The sequence below is a fragment of the Neophocaena asiaeorientalis genome, unplaced genomic scaffold (assembly GCF_003031525.2).
Source record: "Neophocaena asiaeorientalis asiaeorientalis breed wild unplaced genomic scaffold, Neophocaena_asiaeorientalis_V1.1 scaffold427, whole genome shotgun sequence".
Lineage (NCBI taxonomy): Eukaryota > Metazoa > Chordata > Mammalia > Artiodactyla > Phocoenidae > Neophocaena > Neophocaena asiaeorientalis.
In genome coordinates this window covers 5,305,844-5,326,186 of record NW_020172280.1, presented here as the reverse complement: position 1 = coordinate 5,326,186, position 20,343 = coordinate 5,305,844, and the positions used below count along the sequence as shown (strand labels likewise).

General features: G+C 41.5%; 1 protein-coding gene across 4 annotated transcripts in view; it reads right to left on the bottom strand.

Annotated features, from left to right (window-relative positions):
• The window catches only part of CAP2 (cyclase associated actin cytoskeleton regulatory protein 2), a 127,554-nt gene extending 107,663 nt beyond the window's left edge, over nt 1–19,891 (bottom strand). Inside the window, exon 1 of one of the 4 annotated variants that reach the window (XM_024763899.1) lies at nt 19,791–19,891. The gene's annotated coding sequence lies outside the window, so the exon portion shown is untranslated. The remainder of the gene's footprint in view (nt 1–19,790) is intronic. The other 3 variants (XM_024763907.1, XM_024763892.1, XM_024763883.1) reach the window with 3 other exon arrangements.
• Between the last annotated feature and the right edge of the window lie 452 nt (nt 19,892–20,343).

The following is a 20,343-nucleotide window of genomic DNA, read 5'->3' as shown; positions in this document are numbered from 1 at the left end:
CTTTCATTTTTAAAGTTTTTTTTAAATCAAACAATGCAAAGAATTTACAGTCAATAGTTCTACAAGGCTTATCACAAAAACACGACAGTCCCCTGACTGCCTCCTTTCATTCTTTGTCTTGAGCGTCAACCATGTTCAATTATTTCAGCTGTTTCTTTTAGTAATTACCTCCTTATCTCTGAATAGCATGGTTCTATCTCTGTCTTGTTTATTTTCTTCAGTTTTAGGCATTATCCACTGAGTTCGCACCAAAAACATGAGGGTATACTTTTCTATTGCCCAATCGCCACCAGCACATTAATGCATATTTCCTCTTGTCCCCCCCGCCCCCCGCCAATAGCGTTATATCACAATTTTTGTGTGACCGATCATCAGTTAACATAATTACGATTATTCACAGCTGAGTCACGAGGTGTGCTACGATTGTCTTCCATGTTTTGCACAACCTGTTTTCCTAGAGCCGTGTCGTTCAGCTTCTCAGTTTTCTTTGTACTTAAATAATTACTCATCTCCAAGTTCTTCCCCCAGTTCTATAAGTCTCCTTTCCAAAGGGCCAAACACATTTGGAATTCTCTTAGCTTTTTCTTCTCAGAGGCATCTCTTCTGGAGAATCACTCCAACTGCAAGACTGCTCTGCAGGCCTGCTGCACACCTGTCACCTGGGCTCTGCCTCCACCTGCCCTCCCTCCTGTGTGGGATCACCTGTTTCTTCGATTCTATATCATCCTCTTTCTTGGGGCACTTTAACCGGGAAGAGTATTGTCCTCTGAAAAAAGGTACACGAAAGGTCAATTTTTTTGAGACCTTACAAGTCTGAAAATATCTATATTTTGACTGCTGGTTTGGCTGAGTGTAGAATTCTAGGCTGGATATTTTCCTCAGAATTTAAAAGGCTTCACTCCATTTTCTTCTATCTTCCTAGGCAACTGTTGAGAAGTTCAAAGCCACTCTGATTCTTCAACCTTTAGATGTAACCTGTGTTTTCCTCTCTGGAGGATCTTCTCTTTATCCCCAGTTTTGGGGATCTTCTCTTTATCCCCAATGTTCTGAACTTTCATGGTAATATGTTTTGTTTTTGATCAAATATTTTCTTATAAGTGATTTTCAAGCGTGTAGAAAAGATTGGAGAATGGGCAATTGCATATTGTTTGTCTGTGGGTGAGTTTATAAAACAAGTTTGTTTCTTTCAAATAAAGAAGTTAGCATTCTAAATATTTAGAATTCAAACTTCTCTCACATCAACTGCATACATTTACAAAAACTTCATACACTTCAATAAGAATATTGCCAATCAGTATTTTCTCATATACTGTCTTGTAATAATAAGGTGTTCTAGAAACAATTTCCTGGGAAAAAAGGTAGCTGTCATTGTTTTAAAAAAATTTTTTTTTTTGCTTCACTGGCCATCTTATAAAACCCATTGTTAAATTACAGATATTTAGTCCCTAACGTTGTCCAATTTTATGTCCAATGTCCAATGACTACACTTAAAGCCTGAAGAGAAACAGTATTTCTATCCTTTTTCACAGCAGTTTTCAGAAAGGGAGAGTTCCCCACACTTTCAAACCTTTTTTATAAGGTCTCAATTGCTTTGCTTATATTTAACTGGGGTAGTATAGAGAGGCCCTGGCTTTGGAATTACTAGCTAGGGGGGCTTTGGGAAAAGAGCCTGATTTTGTTTTGCTTTGTACTACCTATACATAGGATTGCTATAAATATGCATGTAAAAACATAAAAAATCTGGCACGTGGTCAGTGACAAACATGTTAGCTACTGTCATGAAGATATCCCATCTTGCATTGCTCTTATGGGAATAGTTAGGTCTACACACCACTACATCAAGTTTTCGTGTACTTGAAATGTTAAGCAATCATCTAGATCTGGCCAATGTAAATGACTAGCTGAAAACTTCAGGTCAGTACACCCTTATTATTATTTTTTTCAACATTTCACTTTCCTCTTCCATGTACTTATTCCTCCAACATTTCGAAAAGAGTTTTCTCAAGTCCGTGTGTAATGGTTACTATAAAATAACAATTTTGCTAGGTAATTAGTAATTAGTCACAAAGTTCCCCCCCTGAACATTTTTATAATGACTCTTTTGCTTTTAAATAGTCCTCTGAGAAGGACACAAGCATAATCTCTGTGGAGCCATTTTTGGAAAAAAACACTCCTTCATCCTTCATACTTTCTCAACCAAACCATCTTAGGCTCAGTGATAGGGGGTCTGCTAAGGCCCTAACTCCTCAGTCCAACCAGTTATAAAAGCAGCTTTCATAGCTGCTTTTGAACAGTTGGTACACCACGGCACAGAATAAATGGTGATAAGTCCAGAATAACAGCCTATTTGTATTACACACTTGCTATCTACAAGACAGACTGCCCAATTAAAATACTGCCTTGTGCCATCTTTTCTGCTAGCACATGCACACCTTGCCTCCCAAGAAGACCTGTCCTAGCTTTTCATGGGCTGAGGCTGTATCTTACTTTCTTTGTATCTCCCATTGAGTCTGCATGCTGCTGCACACATGGAGAATTCTATAAATATTTTTTGATTGACTAATTAATTGGCTACCACTCACTGCCTTTCCCTCACCTGCCCACTCACCGACATAATCCTAGATCAGGCGGAAAGCCAGATTTTCGTAGGAGAAATTTCCATTTAAAAGGAGATACTAGGGCTTCCGTGATGGCGCAGTGGTTAAGAATCCGCCTGCCAATGCAGGGGACACGGGTTCAAGCCCTGGCCCAGGAAGATCCCACATGCCGTGGAGCAACTAAGCCCGTGCGCCACAACTACTGAGCCTGCGCTCTACAGCCCGTGCTCTGCAACAAGAGAAGCCAGGACAATGAGAAGCCCACGCACCACAAACGAAGAGTAGCCCCTGCTCACTGCAACTAGAGAAAGCCGGTGCGCAGCAACGAAGACCCAACACAGCCAAAAATAAAAACAAATAAATAAATTTTTTTAAAAATTAAAAAAAAAAAATAAAACGAGATACTAGATTAGTTTTTCCCACTGAAACCCTCAGTGGCTTCCTCCTGTGATCTGAAAGAGCACCCTTGCTCCCCCTAATGTGAACATTTGGGCTTTCCATAGCTCCTTTTTCTTTAGGATTTAAAAATTTTAAAAACTCCACGTTGTCCAAAGAGTTTTGTAAATTTCCCATGGCAAATTCATAAAACTAGTAAATGCTCCTTTGGTAACATTTTCAGGTTAATAAAAGAGCTAAGTCTTCCAGGTTGCTGGTTTCAAGTTCTCACTAGGCCAAAGGTGCAGAAATAATTGTGGTGAGTTTCTCCCCTGGTTCTGTAAGGGAAACCCAGATCCAAGCGATTCCAAAATTCACAAGCCTAAGATTACATAGAAAATAGACCTGAAGGACAGGAAATTGAAGAATGTCTCATGGTAAGGCGGGGCAGCTGGCTTATATGTGAGCTCTCTGCAGAATATAATCACAATGGACGACTTTCTCTATAAGTCCACCCACATTCAAAATAAATATTTGTTAAACTATCATCATACCAGACTTTCCTAGTTTGTTATTTGTCTTTATTGAGACTATATCAATTACCTTCTTTCTTTTCTCTGGAAACTACCAATCACTGGGGGGAGTGATCCTGTGAGCCACTATTACTAATTAGGGTAATATTATACAGTACAGAAGAAACAAACCATGGTATTTATTCATTCGTTCATTGACTGGCTCTTTGAATATGCCTGTTTTCTTCATTAAGTTAGTCCTCACTATCTGCTAAGCAAATGCTCACAATCTAGAAAATCAAAAGTGATTAAAATACATATTCTGCCCAGCTGTAGTGGGAGGGGGCTGGAAGCAGGTCCTGCTCAGTCATACCAGGGAGTTATTTCACTAAGAGACACATTCACATCGCCAAGGTACCCGCCTTCATATCTTTCCCTTAGTTTCCTATAGGAATTTCTGGTGCCTGCTTCTCACCAACAGCAAAAAAAGCCACCATTTTCTTCTTACTGCAAAGAAGTTTCTAGAGTCTCTGAGCTTTGAAACAGTGTAATCAGAATAGGAGAGAGCAGAGAGTTATACAAGTGAAAGAACACTTTCCATTTTTCACAGAACTGGAGAAAATATATATGAGATCCTGATTAGACAACTGATTCCTATAAAGCCTCTATGTTCCACTGCGGAGAAAAAAGCAAACTTCATCTTGATTTTCAAAGGCCCTCACCCCAGCTCTACACCTCACCAGGTTCCTAAGAGCCCGTCACAGAGACAACTCACCCCTTCCCAAATGGAAGGCCCCCAATCCCTCTTCTCTGCCACAGTTCTGCCATTTCCACTTCTTCCAGGGCCCTTCTAGACACTGCTGCACCCATTCTCCGAATCCCAACCCTCCAAGAGGTCATCCCTTGTCTCACAAATTAGAGATAACCTCCCTTGAGGTATTTACTTCCTGTCATGTCCATCAAATCAAGAGTAGAGTACAGAAGGGTAACATAAACAAACCACATATAGAAATTACCTCCTCATCCCATCTGCCCTCTCCATGCTGGTGGCGTCACTCCTCAGAACCATCCCTGGTCAGTCTTGTAGTATAAATATTTCTCCTGTAAGTTAGAATCTCTGAAGATAAGAGGCTGGGACTCATAGCTTGATGTGGTGGGAAAAGCATTTTTGGCATCAGAGAATCTGAATTTGAGACCCAATCCCTTAAGTGACAACCGTGTGACTCTGGGCAGATCACTTAACCTGAGTATCAGTTTTCTCACTTCCAATACATGAACTCATTCCTTCTTCTTCATTCACTGACTTAAGACAATTGTATGCAAATATGTTTTGAGCCATGTTCTGTGCTGGTTGCTGGAGCTACACAAGTGGATGAGACACAGACTCTATTCTCAAGGACTATGATTTCCTTGAGGAGCAGACAGTTTGGCTGTTGGGGACAGCCAGCGCTATAGGATACCAGGACACAGCGGACTGGTCTATTTCAGCAGAAGAGAGTCCAGTGGAATCTGAGACCAAGGGAACATCTAAGTATATCTTGAAGGCTGGTGCTGTGCCCTGACTTGGGGTGGTGGGGCTGGGTAAGGACAAAGACATAAAATCATAGACTCTGAATGCTGACTGGGACCCGGACAGACCCCTGTCACATTCCCATCATGAAGTGGGAACTCTCTTAGCTAAATGTGAGGTAAGACCCCTTTACTGAAAAGGAGCTCCATCCCTTCCCCCTTCCGACCACCTTTCTACACTCCTATATGCTATTACGGACTCTTTCTATTCCTGTGCTCCCACACTGCCCTTTTGCTCTTGCTTAGGCTGTGGAGGAGGCAGAGGTCAAAGAGATGCTTCCAGAGTTCCTCAAGGGCCACATCCTGGCACTGGAAAAAGAAGAACCATGGAGTCCCTGCTGGCCAGGCTACCACAGCCTGAGTAGGGTTTCCATGGGCCTTTTGTCCCTCCATAAAGTAGAAGTATTGCTCACCTTGTATCTAGAATACGTACAGAACACTTAAAACTCAACAAGAAGAAAAGTATTCCAATTTAAAAATGGGTAAAATATTTGAATAGATATTTTTCCAAAGAACATATGCAAATAGCCAACACTGCCCATAAAGATGCTCAACATCAAGTCATCAGGGAAATGCAAATCAAAACCACGATGAGACGCCCACTAGGTTATCTGTTCTATCTGTAACCACCAGGTTATACATTCCCTACGTGAAGGGAAGATACCCACCAGAATGGCTGCAACCAAAAATACAGATGATAACAAGTGCTGGTAAGGATGTAAAGAAACTGTAACCTTTCTACATTGCTGGTGGGAATGTAAAATGGTGCAACTGCTGTGGAAAAAGGTTGGAAGTTTCTTAAAAAGTCAACCACATATTTACCATGCTGTCCAGCCATTCCACTTGTAGTTACCTACTCAATAGGAATAAAAGCATATTTCCACACACACAAAGACTTGTACACAAATGTTCATGGCAGCATCATTCACAACAGCCACACACACACACACACACAAACACACACACACACACAGGCAACAACCCAAATGTCCATCAACTGATGAATGAATAAACAAAATGTGGTCTCTATCCATACAGTGGAATATTATTCATCAATAAAAAGGAATGAAGCACAGACACATGCTGCCACATGGACGAACCTCAAGATCACTATGCTAAGTGAAAGAACCAGTCCAGAAGACCATGTGTTCTATGATTCCATTTATATGACTATCTAGAAAAAGCATAGAGACAGAAAGTAGATTAGTGGTTGCCTAGGGCTGGGGAGAAGCATGGAGAGTTACAGCAAATAGGCACAAAATTTCTATTTGAAGAGATGGAAATGATTTAAAATAGGATTGTGGTGGCAGATGCATTACGTACTAATAATTATTGAATTGTGCACTTAAAATGGGCAAATTATATGGTATGCAAAATTGTACCTTAATAAGTTATGAAAAACAAACAAAAATAGGTACTGTTCCTCTTTATAAAGATATGGTTGAAAATCGGTTAAGTCTGAGGGACTTTGCCAGTCTTATCTCCCAACAAAGTCATAGGTGGTAATTAAACTTAACCAGAGGTTGCTCTGAATGGCCGCACCCCTCGCTCCCGGAACCAGCTGTACAGGCCAAGATAGGTGACAGAATAGAGCACAGTTCTCACTGCTCCTCTCTCTTCTGCGCATCAGAATCACTGGGGAGAAATGGAGCTTCCTAAATGCAGATTCCTGGGCTCCACTCCCAGCAATACTAATTCAGTGGTTCTGGGTATTCTCAGGAATACACATTTTTAAGCAGCACACTTCAGAGTACAAGGACCCATGCTTTGGGAAACACTACAATAGAGTTGCACAGGAATGTTACAGGCGCACGTGGGAATGTGTGCGGGGGGTCGAGAAGGGTGGGTACTCACTGAGCCCTGGGAAGTAGGGAGGCTAAACGAAATCTCAAAGGATGAGGAGGTGGTGTTCAGAAGAAAGGTAAGGAAGGCATTCCTGGGCCACGCCCAGCATATGCAACCATATGGAAGCATTACAGCCAGAAAGTACTTCTTGAGCACTCACTATGTGCCAGGAGCTACCTAAGAAAGCACAAGGAACAAGGGATTGATGAGTAGTTAGAATGAGTGGTAGATAAAGCTGGGAAGAGACTTGGGAATTCACCGTGAACGTGACAGTGGATTGAAGAAGATCTGAGGTATAGACTAGGCAAGATCTGAGAAAGGATTAAATGGATTAAATGAGGTTGAGAGGGAAAGGGAGAAGGTAGGATGTCTTAGATGTCTTGCTTCGGGATAGGGTGGTACCAATAAAAATGGAGACAGGGAGTGAAGGCAGCTAATGAAGATGGGAGCTCAGTTCTCGACATCTGAGTTTGAAATGCAGACAGTGATATGAGATGATAGCTGGCAGCTTCAAGTAGGGACCTGAAGCTCTACCTAATAATAACAACACCTTCCTCAGGATGCTTGGGAAGATTAAAGGAGGTGATAAAGTGAACTTTGTGAATTACAAAGTGATGCCCAGGTATCATTCTTATAATTTATCTCTGAAAGCTCTACAGCATTTATCACTGTGATCTGTACCCAGTGAGTGCCCAACCGTGAACTGTTACTGCATGTGTTACCACCTCTCCTGTCCCCCAAACACAATGATGGTAACATCTCAAACATTATACTTCTAAGACCATGCCACAGAGCAAATAAACTGCAGAAACACTACTGACTGAAAGCATAAAAGGGGATATCATTTCATATAGTCAGTTGTTTCTCATAACATGACTAGAAATGTTTTACTTTATTAAACTGGCATTTCTGCATTAAGAATGCCATGTCTCTCTGGAATAATGAAGGTACTAGGTTTGCTGAAATTCCTTCTAAACTCAAAATTCTAGCATTCACTGTAGGATTTACATACAACTGAATAACAGATCCAGTAACTCTGAGAATCAGTTCTTAAGTGCTGGGCCCATTTTATACCTGGATATTTTCAACAAATGCAAGTGGGATCATTTGATTTCAAACAGCCAGGTGATGAATTTGGCCCAAGAGCTCTCCTTCAACACTTTTTTTTTTTTGCTATTTCATGTGTCTCCAGCCTCCTGGGTCTACTTCCATACTTGACTTTGATTTATTACTTGTGACAAAATCAGAGTTTTCAACTAGACCTGTGGACCACCAAAAGACTAGAAGTTCTTCTTCTTTTTTTTTTTTTTTTTTTTTTTTGTGGTATGCGGGCCTCTCACTGTTGTGGCCTCTCCCGTTGTGGAGCACAGGCTCCGGACGCACAGGCTCAGCGGCCATGGCTCACGGGCCCAGCCGCTCCGTGGCATGTGGGATCCTCCCGGCCAGGGGCACAAACCCATGTCCCCTGCATCGGCAGGCGGACTCTCAACCACTGCGCCACCAGGGAAGCCCGAAGTTCTTCCTTTTTGCTCTTTGGACCTGGGAGCCCAAAGTAAAGAGGAAAGAGTGAAAAAAGGCAAAGAAGAAAGGAAAGAATGGTGGGGTGCAGGGAAAACAGAGGGGAAAGGGAATAAGGAAGAAGGGGCTACCAGTGCCAGTCCAGAAGTAGTAAGCTCACTACCACCTATCTCTAAACTGTGTTCAAAATGCAAGAAGAAACTCCTGGCTCTGAAGAATGAACAACAGCAGGAGGATTGAGGAGGGCAATCAAAACTTGAAAAAGGAACCCATTTGGGAGTGCATTTCTGGGCTTTCTCCTCTTTTCTCTTCAGATTTGACTTGAGGTTGGAACTGCACAGGGGGTGCAAGCCACAAACTCCACGAGAACCCTCTTCTTCTCAGCCAGAAGACTTAGAAAGGGGGTCCCTATAAGTGGAAGAATGTGAAGGGAAGTCTGGGTTATTTGTTTTCTTGTTTTTGTTTTTGTTGTTTCCATTTTTCTTTTCCAAGAGTGGCTGCAGTCACAGAACTGCATGGTAGAAGAGCAAGCAGCAGCACAGACAGCTAAAATTTCTCCAAGAAAAACCTGGTCTTATTGCCAGAGGAGCAGGGAAAAGGAACCTTTGTGATCCAAAGAGTGTAGGCAGAACCCTGTCATTTTTCCCTCTTACTTTTCTCTCAGTGCTTTGCTCTGAGAATGGCCCCTGTCTTGGGGAAACCATACTGCAGCAGCGTGAGCAGCTAAAACCTCAAAAGAAACCCAGTCTTTCTGGCCAGAAGACCAGGAAAAAAAGGCTCACAGGGGCAGGAGAGTGTGGGAAGAATCCCAGAAAGGAGAGAGCTAAAGAAGGGGGTCCCTTGATGCTGTGCATGAACCAGTGCAAACCCCAGTCTCACCCGAGCTGTGCATGCGTGGGACAGATTCAAAGGCTTTGAGAACTGAACTACAACGTAAGTTCTGCTCACGTCCCACTGCTCAAGTCCCATGCTAACCCCTAAACAGTGCTTCCATGGGACCCAAGGCAGCAGAACAAAGGCTTTGACAAATGAAATGATGTTGGAACCACTGCCCACAGAATGCAAGACAGAACTGGGTTGACTGCCTGGTAAAACAAAATACTGCGCATTTCGAAAGGACCTGATTCTCACAGCATAATACTCAAAATGTCCAGAATTCAATAAAAAAATATCTAACATGCAAGAGACCAGGGAAATGTGATCAATCCTCAAAGGAAAAGAAAATTAACACATGCCAACCCCAAGATGACACAGGTGTTGGAATTATCCGATAGATTTATAGGAGCTGTTTTAACTACGCTCCAGGAAATAATGGTAACCACTCTTGAAATGAATGGAAAGACAGAAGTTCTCAGCAGAGACACAGAACCTATAAAAGAGAAACAAGTGAACGTTTTAGGACTGAAAAATACAATAAACAGTAAAAAATGCATGGGATGGGCTCAATAACAGAACATAGATGACAACGGAAAATATCAATAAAGTTGACGTAGATATTATCCAGTCTAAAGAACAGAGAGAAAAAATAAATAAATAAATAAAGAACAGAGAGAAAAAAGGTTGAAGGAAAAAGTGAACAGAGCCTAAAAAGCCTGTGGGACAACATTAAAAGGTTTAATATTAATGTCACTGGAATTCCAGGAGAGGACAAAGAGACTGAGGTAGGAAACGTACTCGAAGAAAAAATGGCCAAAAACTTCCCAAACTTGGTGAAAACTATACATTTACAGACCCAAAGAGTGCTATCTGTCTGGTTATTATACACATAAACACGTAATGTATTACAGTGAGCTGCCTCCAAGAGAAGAACAAGAAAAATGAGTAAAGATATAAATGCCTAAAAAGAAATAAATAAAATGTGATGGGCTATCATTCTCTTTGGAGAGCTGTCACAAGTATTAAGAACTTTAGTTCTTTTCTCTTTTTTTAAAAAATAAATTTATTTCTTTATTTTTGGCTGCGTTGGGTCTTGGTTGCTGCGTGCAGGTTTTCTCTAGTTGTGGCGAGCGGGGGCTACTCTTCCTTGCAGTGCGTGGGCGTACCGCAGTGACTTCTCTTGTTGTGGAGCATGGGCTCTAGGTGCATGGGCTTCAGTAGTTGTGGCACACAGGCTCAGTAGTTGTGGCTCGCAGGCTCTAGAGCATAGGCTCAGTAGTTGTAGTGCACGGGCTTAGCTGGTCCACAGCATATGGGATTTTCCTGGACCAGGGCTTGAACCGGTGTCCCCTGCATTGGCAGGCGGATTCTTAACCACTCCGGCACTAGGGAAGCCCCAAACTTTAGTTCTTAGATGTCTTCTCTAAATCTAGTAGAACAAGGATTCACCATATCAATCAGTGAATTGGTTCATTTATCAATACTAAACTTGCAGAAATGGTTTGTCACATCAGACTCTTATTTTTGGTCAGAAAATAGAGGCAGGATGAGCCTCAAAGGGATTTTCAAATTCTTACTTGTATATAACCTAAAAGAAATCTGTAAATCCCTCTTGCACATTTTTAGGTTGACATGTAAAAACTTTCACCAAAATGTTTATTATTGTGAAGAATGTAATTTCCAGTACTCTGTAAATGTTGACATGTAAAACTATTTTATCACTTGCTGAAATACATCCACTGAAATTCATCATCATTCATTTTAAAAGAATACATAAACAGGCTGCTCTCTGACAGTCAAAAATTTTTGCATGATTATATTTCTCCTTTAATTTACATTTCCATTCTTTTTGCCTTATAAGAGTTTATCCTAGTTTTATACAGTTTATGCTTTAATGTCTTTTATTCATTACCCTATCATACTTTTCTGCATCAAAAGCATATATATATATTTATTTATTTAAATTCAATGGTAAAAAGAGTGCTCTTCTAGTTGTTACCACTGTAACTCTTATTAGAATGAACTTATCAAAACAACACAAATATTACAAATGTTGACAAATATTTAGTAAATGTCGATAAAAAGCATTTTTTTTAAATTGGAAACCTCTCTTTTGAGCTCTTTTATTTTTCAGTTATCTCATGCATATGTGGATGAGTATACTTATTGCTAGAATGAGTCAAGCTTGAACATCGATTCTCAATTTTTGTTTTTATCAATGTAAATGCTGGAACTGAGATGCAAATGGATGAAATTTTGTAATAGAAATATCATTCAATTTTTTGAACTCCTTGAGTTATATTCTAAACATCACATGGTGATGAAATATCAAAATCATTTAAATCACCAGTGTAAGAAAAAATTGGGGAAGACTGAAATTTAGTGAGTATGCTAACTACTCATCCATCTGAGTTATTTCAGCCATTTGTTGTCTACGACGAGGCTGTTTTACAACTCTGTAGAGATAAAAGTTAACTTGTAGGGGCTTCCCTGGTGGTCCAGTGGTTGGGAATCTGCCTTCCAATGCAGGGGATGTGGGTTCGATCCCTGGTGAGGGAACTAAGATCCCATATGCCGTGGGGCAACTAAGCCTGCGTGCCGCAACTACTGAGCCCACGTGCCACAACTAGTGAGCCCATGTGCCACAACTACAGAGCCCATGTGCTCTGCAGCTCGTGTGCCACAGCTAGAGAGAAGCCCGCATGCCACAATGAAAGATCCTGCATGCTGCAGCTAAGACCTGACACAGCCAAAAATTAATTAATTTTTAAAAAGTTAACTTATAGAAAACTGATAGTAAAGCAAGTAATAACTGTCTATAGGCATGCAAATACAACTTATCCTGTGGAACTTCATTGGACTTCCCTCTCCCACTGTGGTGGAAGCTTGTTTACATCTATCAAGCAAATTTATTTTAGCATTCCCATCAATGGTCTCCTTTCAACTGATTGTAAGACCTTTCTGGCTCTCTCATTTTTTAAGATGTTTTTTTAAATGTTAATTTTTTTATATGTATGAGAATCATGATTTCATTGTCTTTTAAAATTTATCCTTTAACATCAGTTTACAATTTAATTAGATTGAACTTTCAGTTGGTTATTTTTGTTTGTTTGTTTTGTTTCGTTTTAACAAAGATTTAGAAAACACAAGATCTGTAAAAGAAAAGGAGGCATGAAAGGGAACCTGCATCTCCGTTACAAACCCACTCTCTAGAAGATCAGTCTTAGGTAAAAAGCACTTGTGAAAGATGAAGATTTGTAAATTTATTTTCTTCAAACACTCATGTGCATGGACCTTAGAGAAGTCTTTGCATATAGTAAATGCACCCAGTTTGAAGACTCTCAGCCTAAAGTAAGAAGCATAAAAATGAACCTCACCCCTAATTCTGTATACGTAGAGACTCATTTGCATTAACAAACTTCTTTTTTAAAGTTTCAGTTACTGAAGAACTTTATTTAGATAATCATCCACCTTCCATTCACAAGAGACACTGAGAGGAGTCCTAATGAAGAGAGAGGCCATTGGAAGCAGGGCGGAAGGAGAGGGAATAGAGGGTTGTCAGCGGGAATTCTGAACAGTCAGAGGGCACCATGAGAGTACTAAGAAACAAATAAGAAACGAAAACAGAGGGGGGATCAATACTCAAACTTTAAAAATTTTGCCTAAATATGTGTGAACCTGCACTGAACCCCCGAAAATCTCTCGCCACTGCTTCTCTCATGCTAGAAGATGATGCCAGGGGAAAGACTTCTGCACTGAGTCTACCTAATGCCAGCAACTAATTAAATGGACATTTCCATCAACCTACTCACTATGTCAGATATCTGAGCTTTCTGCCCCTGGACAGAGGTGAGTAGAAGCATCCAGCTCCTCCGGGACCATCCTCCTCTTCAACACTACCATTTGGACCACCACACTTCTGTTTTCAGTCTCCCACTCTCCTGCTCTTTAATACCCTTCTTACAAAACAAGAATTATTTTAGATTAGACTTTTATATTGCAGAATGGCCTTTCAATTTTGGGAAGCTGGGAGCCATTACGAACCTCAAAGGTTACCTAATTCATCCATTCATCACATAGGTGCAAAATTTTAAAAATTGGGGACTATTACACCTTCTCCTTTTGGCTAAGTGGTCAATAAGAAGCGAGGATTATTAGATGTCTAATTAAGTAGACAGGGCAGATGAAGGTCACATCTGTAATAACTGAAATTTCTTCTTCTTGTTTGAGACAGCTTCCTATGTCCCTTCCTATATAGGGCTGTATAATGAAAGGGAAATAATATAAATTATTACATAATTTCTCAGTAAAAGAAAATGTTTTCCATAAGTGGGAAAAGGGTGTACTTTAGAAAAACAAAACAAGATGGAATTTCCCTGGATATAAAAGCTCATGCAAAAGAACAAATACTGCATGATTTCACTTATATGAGGCACCTAGAATAGGCAAATTCATAAAGACAGATAGTAGAATGGAGGTTGCCAGGGGCTGGAGGAAGAGGGGAGTGGGGAGTTATCGTTAATGGGAACAGAGTTTCAGTTTGGGATGATGAAGAAGTTCTGGAGATGAATGGTGCTGATGGTTATACAACTTTGTGAATGTACCTAATGCCACTGAATTAATTGTATATGTTAAAGTGGTAACTTTTTATGTTATGTATGTTTTACCACAATAAAAAAAACACAACTCTAAAACTCTTTTACAACAGCCTGTTCTGACCTTAGGGTGCTTGCCCCCTTCCAAGTACAAGTAGAAATCTCCTGAATGAACAGCAAAAGCTCATAGCCTGAATCAGGGCAGACCTAGAAAGAGCCCAAGACTAAAACACCGCATTTCCAATTGGCTTATTTTTACCAGGATAACCAAACTAAATAATGTTAGAAACACTAGACCAGGGACTTCCCTGGTGGTCCAGTGGTAAAGAATCCACCTTACAATGCAGGGGATGAGGGTTTGATCCCTGGTCAGGGAACTAAGATCCCACATGCCATCGGGCAACTAAGCCTGTGTGCCACAATGACTGAGCTTGTGCGCCTCAACTAGAGAGCCCGTGTGCCGCAAACTACAGAGCCCACACGCTCTGGAACCCACGCACCATAACTACAGAGCCCAGGCACCCTGGAGCCCGTGCCACAACTAGAGAAGAGAAAACCCGCATGCCACAACTAGAGAAAAGCCCACATGCTGCAACGAAAGATCCTGCATGCCTCAGTGAAGATCGCGTGTGCCCGCAACTAAGACCCAAAGCAGCCAAAAATAAATACAATAATAAATCTTTTTTTTTTAAAAGAAAAGGAACACTAGAGCACCCAGAACTATACACATCCAAAGAAAAATGTTAGTGAAATTGAGTAACCACTTATGTACCTCGCTTAAAATAATATCCCTTGGATTTAATAAAGTTGTCCTCTGTCCTATCCTAAATCCAGGTGACATAAGAGGATGAAGATGCCTGTAAGTGACTGGGTTAAGTGAGGCTGCTGTGAAATTCAGTTGTAAAATTTTAGAATAGTATTTTTCCACACCTCTGAGGACATGAGAAAATAGATATTACAACTAGAATTTAAATGGGATGAGAAGTCAGGATATCAGTTCTAATCACTTGGTGGTTTGGGGGGAATGAATAAGCTGGGGATATACCATTAATGTATAAGTCAGAAGGAGAATCAACTTCACTTTTGGTCATTAAAATACATGGCATATTCACATTCACACAGCAGAACTTGCACATGTGTCAAGACACATGGAAAAAGAGTCTCCAAAGCAGCAAAACATAGGAACCAACCCTAATGCTCAACAATAAGAGAATGGATAAACAAACCGTGGAATATTTGCCAACAAATAATATACAGTTACATACAGTAATAGGGATAATTCTTTAAAACTTAATTTCGAGTTTTGTAAAAGTGAGGCTATATATACCCCTTTTATAAATCAAAAAACAAGCAAAGGTAAACAAAATTATGTAGGAATACTTACATATGTCATAAAATTATTTTACGATAAAATCGGGTAATGGTTAACACAAAATCCAGGGTTGGGAGGGGCACAAGGAATGGCATAGGAGAAGGGCATAAAGAAAGATACAACAGTATAGGTAACAATCTAGTTCTTTTTTTCTAGCCTTCTGTTTATTTTCTTTAATGGCTTTATTGAGATACAACTCACATATGATACAATTCACCCATGTGAAGTGTACAATATGATGATGTTCAAAACCAACACCAGTTAATTTTAGTACATTTTGTCAGCTCAAAAAGAAACGCTATACCCTTTAACTATTACCACCCACCCCTCACATCAACCCCCATCCCTAAGAAACCACTAATCTACTTTCTGTCTCTATTCACTGCCCTGGTCTGAATATTTCCATATGAACAGAAAATCATACAGTGTGTGGTCTTTTGTGACTAACTTCTTTTACTCAGAATAATGTTTTCAACGTACATACTTGTTGTAGCATGTATCAGTATTTCATTCTTTTTATGGCCAAATAATATCCCATTGTATGGATATACCATATTATATTTATCCATTCATCAGTTGATGGACATTTGGATTGTTTCTACCTTTTGGTTGTTATGAATGTTGTCAGTATAAACATCTGTGTATAGTTTTTGTGTGGACATATGCTTTCATTTCTCTTGGATATATATACTTAGAGTGAAACTGCTGTATCACATGGTAACTCTGTTTAACTTTTGAGGAACTGCCAAATTGTTTTCCAAAGAAGCTACACCAGATGATATTCCCACCAGCAATGTATAAGGGTTCCAATTCCTTCACATCCTCACCAACACTTATTAACTCACTTTTTGATTCTAGCCATCCTAGTGGGTGTGAAGTGGTATCTCATTGTAGTTTTGATTTGCATTTCTCTAATGAATAATGATATTGAACATCTTTTCATATGCTTATTGGCCATTTGTATATCTTCTTGGGAGAAATAGCCATTCAGATATCTTGACCATTTTTATATTGGGTTATTTATCTTTTTATTGTTGAGTTGTAAGAACTCTTCATATATTTTGGATACAAGTTCCTTACCAGATATAGGATTTTAAAACACATTCTCCCATTTTGTGGGTTACCTTTTCACAATTATCTAGTTCTTACGCCCTAGTTTTTAAAGCTGTGACAGGGTTACAGGTGGTCATTGAATATAATGTTTATAGCTTACATAAACTTAGCAAATTATTCTTATGTATATTACATAATTAATGAATTAAAAATAAAACCTCGTGCTGCCCGTGTCCGTGTCCTCACGGTGAGCCTCAGCCGCCCCCCACCTCTGCAGGAGACCCTCCAACACTAGCAGGGTTTCTGAAGAGAATTCTTATCCTGTTCCTTTGTAGGTCATTCCAGAGTACTGAGTAGAGTTCCCTGTGCTACACATCTGAGCTGTGTGTCGGACAGACTCTTGGCACTCCAGCCAGGCGTCAGGGCTGTGCCACTGAGGTGGGAGAGCCAACTTCAGGACACTGGTGCACAAGAGACCTCCCAGCTCCACATATCAAACGGTGTCATTTCTCCCAAGAAGATATACAGATTGCCAACAAACACATGAAAGAATGCTCAATATCATTAATCATTAGAGAAATGCAAATCAAAACTGCAATGAGATATCACCTCACACTGGTCAGAATGGCCATCATCAAAAAACCTAGAAACAATAAATGTCGGAGAGGTTGTGGAGAAAAGGGAACCCTCTTGCACTATTGGTGGGAATGTAAATTGATACAGCAACTATGGAGAACAGTATGGAGGTTCCTTAAAAAACTACAAATAGAACTACCATACGACCCAGTAATCCCACTACTGGGCACATACCCTGAGAAAACCATAATTCAAAAAGAGTCATGTACCAAAATGTTCATTGCAGCTCTATTTACAATAGCCAGGACGTGGAAGCAACCTAAGTGTCCATCAACAGATGAATGGATAAAGAAGATGTGGCACATATATACAATAGAATATTACTCAGCCATAAAAAGAAATGAAATTGAGTTATTTGTAGTGAGGTGGATGTACCTAGAGTCTGTCATACAGAGTGAAGTAAGTCAGAAAGAGAAAAATAAGTATCATACGCTAACACGTATATATGGAATCTAAGGGGAAAAAAGGTCATGAAGAACCTAGGGGTAAGACGGGAATAAAGACACAGACCTACTAGAGCATGGACTTGAGGATATGGGGAGGGGGAGGGGGAGGCTGTGACGAGGTGAGAGAGTGGCATGGACATATATACACTACCAAGCGTAAAGTGGATAGCTACTAGGAAGCAACCGCATAGCACAGGGAGATCAGCTAGGTGGTTTCTGACTGCCTAGAGGGGTGGGATAGGGAGGGTGGGAGGGAGGGAGACGCAGGAGGGAAGAGAAATGGGAACATGTGTATATGTATAACTGATTCACTTTGTTATAAAGCAGAAACTAACACACCATTGTAAAGCAAGTATACTCCAATAAAGATGTTAATAAATAAATAAATAAAACAAACCTCATGCATAAAGATATCTGTTAGGAAATATTTAACACAAAACAAAATGCTGTAATGCTCAAAATAAGTTAATGCTACTCTTGAAGACATTAACTTAATGCCTGGGTATGACTTAGGCACCCGGAGAATCTGGCCCATTAATTCTCCCAAAAGGTTCCTCTCCAAACTCTACCACATGGTAGGGGGGAGTAGCAAACTACTAACAACAGGACAAACCTGCCCCCTCTCCCCTCCTGTTTTTGTGTCTCCCCCTCCTCTCCCAAGCTAAAAATGAATTTCACATTTTTTAATGCCTGAAAAAAAAAGAAGACTACTTCATTACTAGCGAAAATTATACGAACTTCAAATTTCAGTGTCCATGAATAAAGGGAAATACAGCCACACCATTCCTTTAAGTATTGTCTATGGCTGCTTTTAAGCTACAACAACACAGACGAGAAGTTACTAAAGAGACCACATAGCCAAGAAAACCTACAAGTTTACTATCCAGCCTTTTACTCAAAAAGTTTGCCAAACCTTACTATATCAACAAGTTAAATTACTTCTCACTTTTACAATGAATAGCAAAAAACCTATTTCCTACTAGCCAAGACCACCTTGACAGTCATCCTCTTGATTTCTCAATTTTTTCTCTTTAACTTTAATAAATATTTATACAGTACTTCGATTCTAATTTTATTAAGGATTTTTACATTTGGGGATCGTAGTCTTTCCTTGTAAAATAATGTGGTATCTTCAAAAAGTCATGATCCAGCCACACTCAAACTATTGGGTTAATCATTTTAACAAACTTTTATTGCCTGCTCATTGCATGCTGTGAGTCAAATACTTCTTGGTGCAGTAAAAAACTACCCAAAACCCCATGCTTGCCCTCAAGAGGCTTACAGTCTAATTAGACTCTAGTAACTGTAAGAACAATTTCCCCAAAGATCACTCCACAGTTGAATCTTACATTAAGGGATCTTAGAAATTTTACCAAGAATTCTAAGCTATGTTCCTTAAATAAAAAAGAAGTCTTATATAAGCAGTAAAGAAATAGTACTCTGCAAACAATTCTGGTAAACTCTGGTGGTTTAAGTCCCATAACTTTTGCATTCCCATGACCATATAATCAAAGCTTCTTGATCTTTTTTGCTGTGTTCATCTCCGCTTTGGCCGTTTGGACCTAATCCTAGTTCAATATACTAAATGTAGTCACCCATATTCACTCATTTTAGAGAACGCACCAATTCAAACATCGCTGAAACTTGCAAACCTATCTGTGTTGCAGGATACCACTCTGATGGCAATGAAAGCAAGGCCGTTTGCATATGTGATTATTAGTCCCCAAAGTGATGACAACGAGACTACTTCCACAAACAACCCTCTACCCAAAGGAGACAGAGACCCAGCTGTGAGGTGACCTCTTTGGAGCTGTCCCTCAATGCCTCAGTGGCCTTCGCATTTTTTTAAAGTGACTCATGGCCTCAAGTCAGCTTCTGCAGTGAAGCCAGGTCCGTTCCTTTCCAGCACTTCCTGGCTAGAGTCAAATTCAGTCCAATGACAGCCCTCCCCCCAACGACCCTGCACCCCTCTGAGGCTCAGAGCCAAACTGACGAGAAGCCCCAAAGTTAGACCAGCCTGGAGCGTGGCCGCAAGGCCTTGGCCATCCGTCCAGCCCCAAGCCCGCTCCGCGCCCGCACCGCCTTCCGGTCAGGCCAGCGCGCGCCGGGGCAGGCGGCGGGGGCAGGGAGCGCCGCTGCGCTGACCCAGATGTGGCGCCCGCACGCGCCCGCACGCCCGCGCCCGGGTCCCCGGCACCAAGGCCCCGCGTTCGCCCGCGTCCCCCCGCGTCCCCGGCAACGTGGCCCCTCAGGCACCAGCCCGGTCTTTATTCCTCGCGCGCCGCCCGCCCCGGCCCCTCTGCACCCCACCCATTGAGCGCAACTTCCGAGCGCGGCCGCGGAGCGCCCCCCGCACCTGCCCGCCGGCCCCTCCCGGCCCGGCTGCTCCGGATTACCTGCTTGGGGGTCCTGCGGTCTGGTCCTGGGCGATGCCGATCCGTTGCTCGGCCCCTCGCGCCCTCCTCCCGCCTGCCCTCCTCCCCTCCTCCTCCCCCCTGAGTAGGAGTCGGTGTCAGTCACGCCGCTCCTGGGGAGAGTGGCCGGCGGCTTCCGGGAGCTCCAAATACAGGCAAGCCGAGGGGGAGAGAGAGGGAGAGGGAGGAAGGGAGGAGAGCCAAGCTCCGCGGGTGGGGAGTGCAAATAAAGGGGAGCGGAGAGGAGAGGGGAATGGAGGAAAGGAGGGGCAGATGGGCCGTGGGAGAAAAGAGAGGGAGATGAGGAAGGCAGAGGGCGGCAGGCTCTGAAAGAAATGAATTCGCTGCATCAGGCGGCATTGCAAAGAAGTCTGGAAAGATCCGGGAGGCTCCTGGCTGAAAGAGCCACAGATTGGATCCTCAAACACTTGTGCGGAGAAATGATGGGTCCTTAAGAAGCAAGAGACGGGCCTGTGTGTTCCCCAACCCCAGGATAGGGATAAAGGTCCTGGCTGGAGAGGGAGGTGGACAAGCG